We start from the raw sequence: 6,513 nt of genomic DNA on the forward strand, positions 1-6,513 counted from the left end.
AATGCATAGAAAATTCTTCCAAATACTGTTTATGGATTCCTAGTTAGTTCGACTCTAAGTAAGTATATTGGTTCCGATGTGAACAAAGCGTGGGAAATGGTAGTGCCTTCGAGTCCGGGGCTGTATATATAGATGGCGCTTTTTTCGCCTAATTTCACCATGTACCAGCCTTCAAAAGACAACTGTCAAAATTTCATGACAATCGGGTTTTTATTTTGTGAGTTATTGTTCTAAGTGTGAGGTACTGTTGCTATTTCCAAAACAGTTGATCAAAAAAAAGCAACCACTCTGTTTTAATTTTATAGTGTCTCTTGATGGGAAATAATTCTGTGTAAGCTAAGGTACGCACGGAAAAGTATAGAAAAGTGATCCTAAGTCCTAGTTTTAAGAGCCAATTTTGAACAAAAAAAAAACTCTAATCACTTCTGCCAGCGATGGTTCCATTTTGTAATCCATCCAAATAATACTCGCGTTTTTCTCTGCAAAATAATTGTTTCTTTGTTTTAGGCTCAATTATTCTAAGTTTGAAGGACTTAGACACGTCAACTTTTAACACAACAAGTCTTTATATGTTTGTTATTGTTCAAATCTATTTAAAAGTTGCATTTTCAAAAAAAAAAAAATTATAAATATATATGTAATAAAAGCTCGATCCTTGATTTAGTCGATTTTTACAAAAATACTCGCACAACTCATTCAAACGACTGTTACATGAGAAACTACACATACAAAATTGCTGAAACTTTGGTGCGTAGTTTTCAATAGATGTGACTAGCTTTTACATACACGTCCTGCCATCTGCAAGTTGAGATCAGAAGCTACACAGACAATCCTCGTTTATCTATATTTAAAGGCAAAAGTTCCCAGGCCGAAAATTCGGTAGGGACAAAGTTCCTAGGGGGAAATTGCTGGGACAAAACATCCTAGAACCATGTGTACCAGAGGTTGCAAATAATTAAATTTCAACATTTCCCTGTCGCTTTCTCCAATTTTATGTTAGAAAGATAAGCTACGACGTGCGGTCATCCTTACCAATAAGGATTTTCCACGAGGTTCTACGTAGTAGAACAACTTAATCATACATTCATTTAATATGAGTATTGAAGGAAAATAAAGAAAATTATATTAAAATTAATTAAATAAAAAGGTTGATCAAGTTGTACTCATTAAAAATTGAATTAGGAATTAATATATCTTATATAAAGGGCTCTAATACCATTTATTTTATTTCGTGTATGTATTTAATAATCAAACTTTAAAATAAGTATTAGAAAACCTTACCTATAAATATATTGACTATATTTTTCTTTTTCTTGATAAACTTTATCATTCTCCCTAGAGGTGATACCCCCCTCTCTCTCTCTCCTTACTAAACGTTCAAATATACTTATTCAAGCAAATTTAATCATAGCTTTATGTATAAAATAGGCATACCTATCTATAAGAGAATATATATATATTTGATAAGGAGAGAGGTGTGTAAATTATGGGCATAGGAATTCAAGAACGATCCATTTTTCTTCAATATGAAGATATAAAATATGAAAATGATACTTATCTATTTAAACATGAAAAAAAAAGGATAAGAAGGAGCCCAGCTTAGAAAGAACTTAGAAAACATTATATTTTTTGTACTTACTTGCAAATTTTGCTAAAATTATACAGTGGTAGTTGTGTGGGATCCCTCAAAAAACAAACTACAAAGACTACAGTTCCATCAGTTATCTCTTTATAAAATTTGTCAATCATAAGACCGGTCATTATGGGTCTTTCATAGTAACTACAACCGCTAAAATGATGAAATTACTAACTATGTCTTTTCAACTCTTCACTTCAGAGAAACAATATACTTGAGTTTTAAGGTAATTGGTTAGAACTTATTACACTACGTTCTACCTATATTATATTATTTTCTTTGTTTTTATATAATGCAATTCTAACTAGGAGTGAAGAAAATAAAAAGATTATTAAGACTGTAGCCCAAAGGGACGACGTATTGGTCATTAGGACCGTTCATTGGTAAAAATGATCCGATCTATAAATAAAAAGAAGACTATTTTAGAAACCAGTCCTAATACCGATCCAACATACCTAAAGTTTAAATTAGGAGGTGTGTGGCTAGAATTTATTACTATACGTTCTAGCTACCATTAATGCTTTTCTTTGTTTTTATATTATTCAATCCTAGCTAGCAGTGAATAAATTACAAACATAGCTAGAACTGTAGAACTGAAAGACAACCGTATCGGTCATTAAAACCACTGAATGTTAAGAAAAAGAAAAAAGACTGATTAGGAAACCAGTCCTAGAACAGATCCAACACTAATTGATAGTAGAGTTGAGGCGAGTGTTATGTCAGTCCTGTTTTAAAAGCAAGTACCGTGTTCCAGTTCAGTACTACTTGTCTATCCTTTAAGAAGGTAAAATCGACCCCTTGTAACGTCATTTAAGATGCTTCACCTTTTTGCTAATTATTCTGTCAAATGATGTATTACATTATATAACTAAGTAAAAAATAAGAGGATCATTTTATATTGTACAGGATGGAAGGATCGAGTTGTTAGCATAGAAAAGATGACATAATTTCTGTTCTATTTGATGAAAACTGGCTTGGTTTTTTTGGAAAGGTAACTTATGAGTTGACCAGTTTCGTACGACTCCCAAGAGGGATAAGAGCTTTTTATCATTTCTAAAAGTTACATAAGGTTCAACACGTGAGATTATAGATACGTCGTTTACAAATCATGTTGTCTATCGATCCAAGTTATGACAATAGGACCATTGCCAGCACACTCCAAATGCAAATCAGGATGGTTCAACGCTTGAGGTCACAGTTCAGAGTGATTAAAACAAAGTTTCCACCCACGGTTATGGTCTTTGCCGTCGTTTCAAGTGATGGCTTCATGATGCCACCTCATATCTTCGCACATGGCTGGAGAGTCCAGTGTACCTATATGTGCAGAAGATTGTGGTGATTCCCTGGTCCAATCAGGTGGACGCTGTCATACCCTGGATGTGGCAGCAGGACTATGCAAACAGACCCAGGCTTGCCTTCAAAAAGAGTGGTACGAAATTTTAACCTTCTCTCTGTGCTCTCACCTGAACCCACTGGACACTTCGTGTGGTCATACGTCGAGAACATCACAAAAATGACCTCCCACAACAAGGAAGCATTTATCAAGTATGATTAAATTATATGGAAATATTAAAGCTAATTTCTTATACAAGATTCCCTCCTATCCCTTTCAGATTTAACTTTTAATCTGACATCGCTTCATTAGTGAATCCAGAGGAATAATCTCTTATTAACGTCATCGAAGGAATATACTTTTTCAAGAAATATATGACATAGCAATGAGATTGTTAGTTCCTTCGTATTTCATCATATTTATCTTTTATTGGAAAAAAAGACTCTTGATGAACCTGTTTTCATTTACAGTGATTCATGTCTCATCTCTAGTCAAATTGATTGTATCTCCATTATCGAATTGATTAAAAGTGCTCCTCATTTGATTTCCAAAATGACTATCTGTTTGAGGTTCATTTTTAAAGTATTTATTATGAAAGATGCCTCTTTCTCCTCTGTACATTATATAGAGGATATCTGTTTAAATATTTATCTTTAATCTCTCGAATTTTAAACTTATATTATGGATTAAGAACTTAAGTGTGGATTATTCAATATGTTAAGCATGAATTAGTCCATCTATTGCCTATTTTAATGGAAAAAAAATACTATTATTGCAATTACTTAAACTGAAAACATGGCACAAAATTAAGTTGGGTTGATATTTCTTTCATTTCAAATTGATTTTGATAATTTATTGTGACAGCAAGTTCAACTTTTCCTTCCTGATATTTATGTATTACGTTATATTTAGATATGACTGCAATGAATCTTCTTCAAATGAAATTACTCATGATTATATTGATCAATGACCACTCGATGTATAATAATTCACCTAGAAAATAACATATTAGAATAAACTTATAGTTAATAATGTTTATAATAGGAAAGGTTGGTGGATTTTAAAAGTGAACATTTTATTCAGATGTTAAGTAAGTCCATCTACATTTTTAGGAAAAATTCCAAGGACCAATAAGACCTATCCTAATATTGAGCTGGGCTGGACTGAATGAATAAGAACCGACCTAACACTAGTTGAAACTTTGTCAATTCGATCCAGTCTTAAGTGATTTTTTCTAGAACGATTGTTACGAACATTTAGGCCTAAATAATGGAAAAAAATTTATCGTTTTTATTTAATGTGAACCATAAAGTTAGATCTTTGATGCTGTCAATTAACTCCATTTCTTCTTCTTTTTTATTTAGTTCTTGTACTGACAGTCTTAAAGCCCAGTCTTGAAGTAAAAGATGTCTTTCATTAGCTTGATACTTTGAGTTCACTCTAATTTGCACACTCGAACGACTGCAAGGTCAACAAAGGAAAACTTGCTTTAAGTAATTTATTTGATAAAAAATTCAAAGATTTAAATTTTTGAAGAAAAAATTCAAAAATTTAAATTTTTGAGAGAAAAAAATCAAAAATTTACAGTTATTAAAAAAAATATAAATTTTTGAAAAATATTATGACTAAATAATTGTAAGTTAACATGTAAAGGCATAATTTTTATAGATCACCCGTAATTAAAAAAGTTTTTGAAATTTTTTCCATATTATTTTGAATAATAGTTAAAAAATGTCATTTAGCTATATTGGCTATTCTCAAAATAATCCGAAATCCACAGATGAATTTTGGGGAAAAAAAATTCGAAAATCTTCATCTGTTCTCAAAAAAGTAATTTTTTTGAAAAATAAACTCAAAAATTAGATTTCAAATACTTAAAATTAATACTTTTTATGATACAACTACAAATAGCGTGCAATCTTCCATTATCATATTTTTTCAACTATATTTTTGTTCCGAGGAGGGGGGGATCTGGATTTTTAATTAAATTTTTTGGGAAAAAAAATAAAAAAATTGTTTTTTTTTTTTTGGTGGGGTGGACAAAAACCTTTCAACGTTAAACTATACAGATGCTAATTAAAATTATGCCTCCATTTGTTAACTTACAACTATATTTGTCATATTTTGAACAATATACTTAAAAATAAATATTTTAAAGAAATTCTTAAATTTCAAATCTTCTTCGGTGTCAAATATTGGATAGATTTTCTCCCCACTCCTGATTTGATTTATGCAATACTATAATATATATATATGATATTATTGGAGGTCAATAATCACAATTTAAAAACACAAATGACGCCATTAAGAATTTGGCCTGTAAAATCGATCTAGACCGATTTTTAACATGAGACCTATCCAGAGCAATTTTTTGTTTGTGATCAGTCAAGACCGAACTTCGTTTAAGGACTAAGTTTGTCAAGTCCACTAAAAATGATTAATTTTCCATTGAAAGGGATTTTTAGATAGGACTATTAATTCGAATTGGAGAATTGGGAAGGTGCATATGAAAAATAATGTTTTATTCTGCGATAAAAATTTTTATTTATCACTGTTAATTACCTATTTATTACTTTTCTAAGTTATGAAAAAAATATATATATACTGGTAGTTGCATAAATACGTGGACTAATTTTTAAACGCTTATATGTCGAGGTTCCATGACCGGAAATAAAAAATTCTAGCACAAGTAACTCGGTAAATCCTTTGGCTTTGTTTTTGTTTTTCTTACTCACATCAAATAAAGTCATTTACGATGAATGACGAGGCCAAACGTCATATAGTTGCCACTCTCTTCCGCGCCAATAGGTCTGTCAAGGAGATAATCAAGGACACTGGACTATGCAGGACTACTGTGTTCAAGGTCCAGAGGCTTGTCAAGGAGGGAAAAGATCTGAAGGAGGGTGTTCGGACCGGCAGACCATGGAAAATCAATGGGGATGAGGTGAAGGAGGCCTTCACAAAAACATATGGCCACCTCAATCACCTGATTTGAATCCCCTTGACTACAGTGTGTGGTGGCAAATTGAGAAAAAAGCCTGTGCTACCTACCACCCGAATTTAGACTCATTGAAGGCCTGCGTCAATGAGCAATGGACATCCTTGGAAGACCATTACATCATCAATGTGTGAAAGGCCTTCCACAGGCGCTTTGAGTGTGTCATAGCAGCTGATGGCGGTTATATTCAGTAATTATATTAAATTTTATACCAGAATAAATTGTCTATTATATAGTTCTCAAAAAAAATACGTCATACGAATTTTATTACACATTTAATTATTTGTCCACATAGTCCGTGTATTTATGCATTCCGCATCAAAATGGATCACTTGTCAGACAGCAGCATCTCCAATTTTTTTGTAATTTTGAATATAGCTTAATGTTGAATAGAAATTCAAAAATCTAAAATTTTAGTCTTCTTTGACCTCCATCTCAGGAGTTAGAGGCTAATAAATTTCTGGGCCCACGGCCAGAACCTATGTTTTTAAACATCTATTACTCTTGTGGTTTTAATGATTTCAATCTATTTTAAACGTGATTACA

This window comes from Lepeophtheirus salmonis, chromosome 11, assembly GCF_016086655.4.
Source record: "Lepeophtheirus salmonis chromosome 11, UVic_Lsal_1.4, whole genome shotgun sequence".
In the NCBI taxonomy this organism is placed as follows: domain Eukaryota; kingdom Metazoa; phylum Arthropoda; class Copepoda; order Siphonostomatoida; family Caligidae; genus Lepeophtheirus; species Lepeophtheirus salmonis.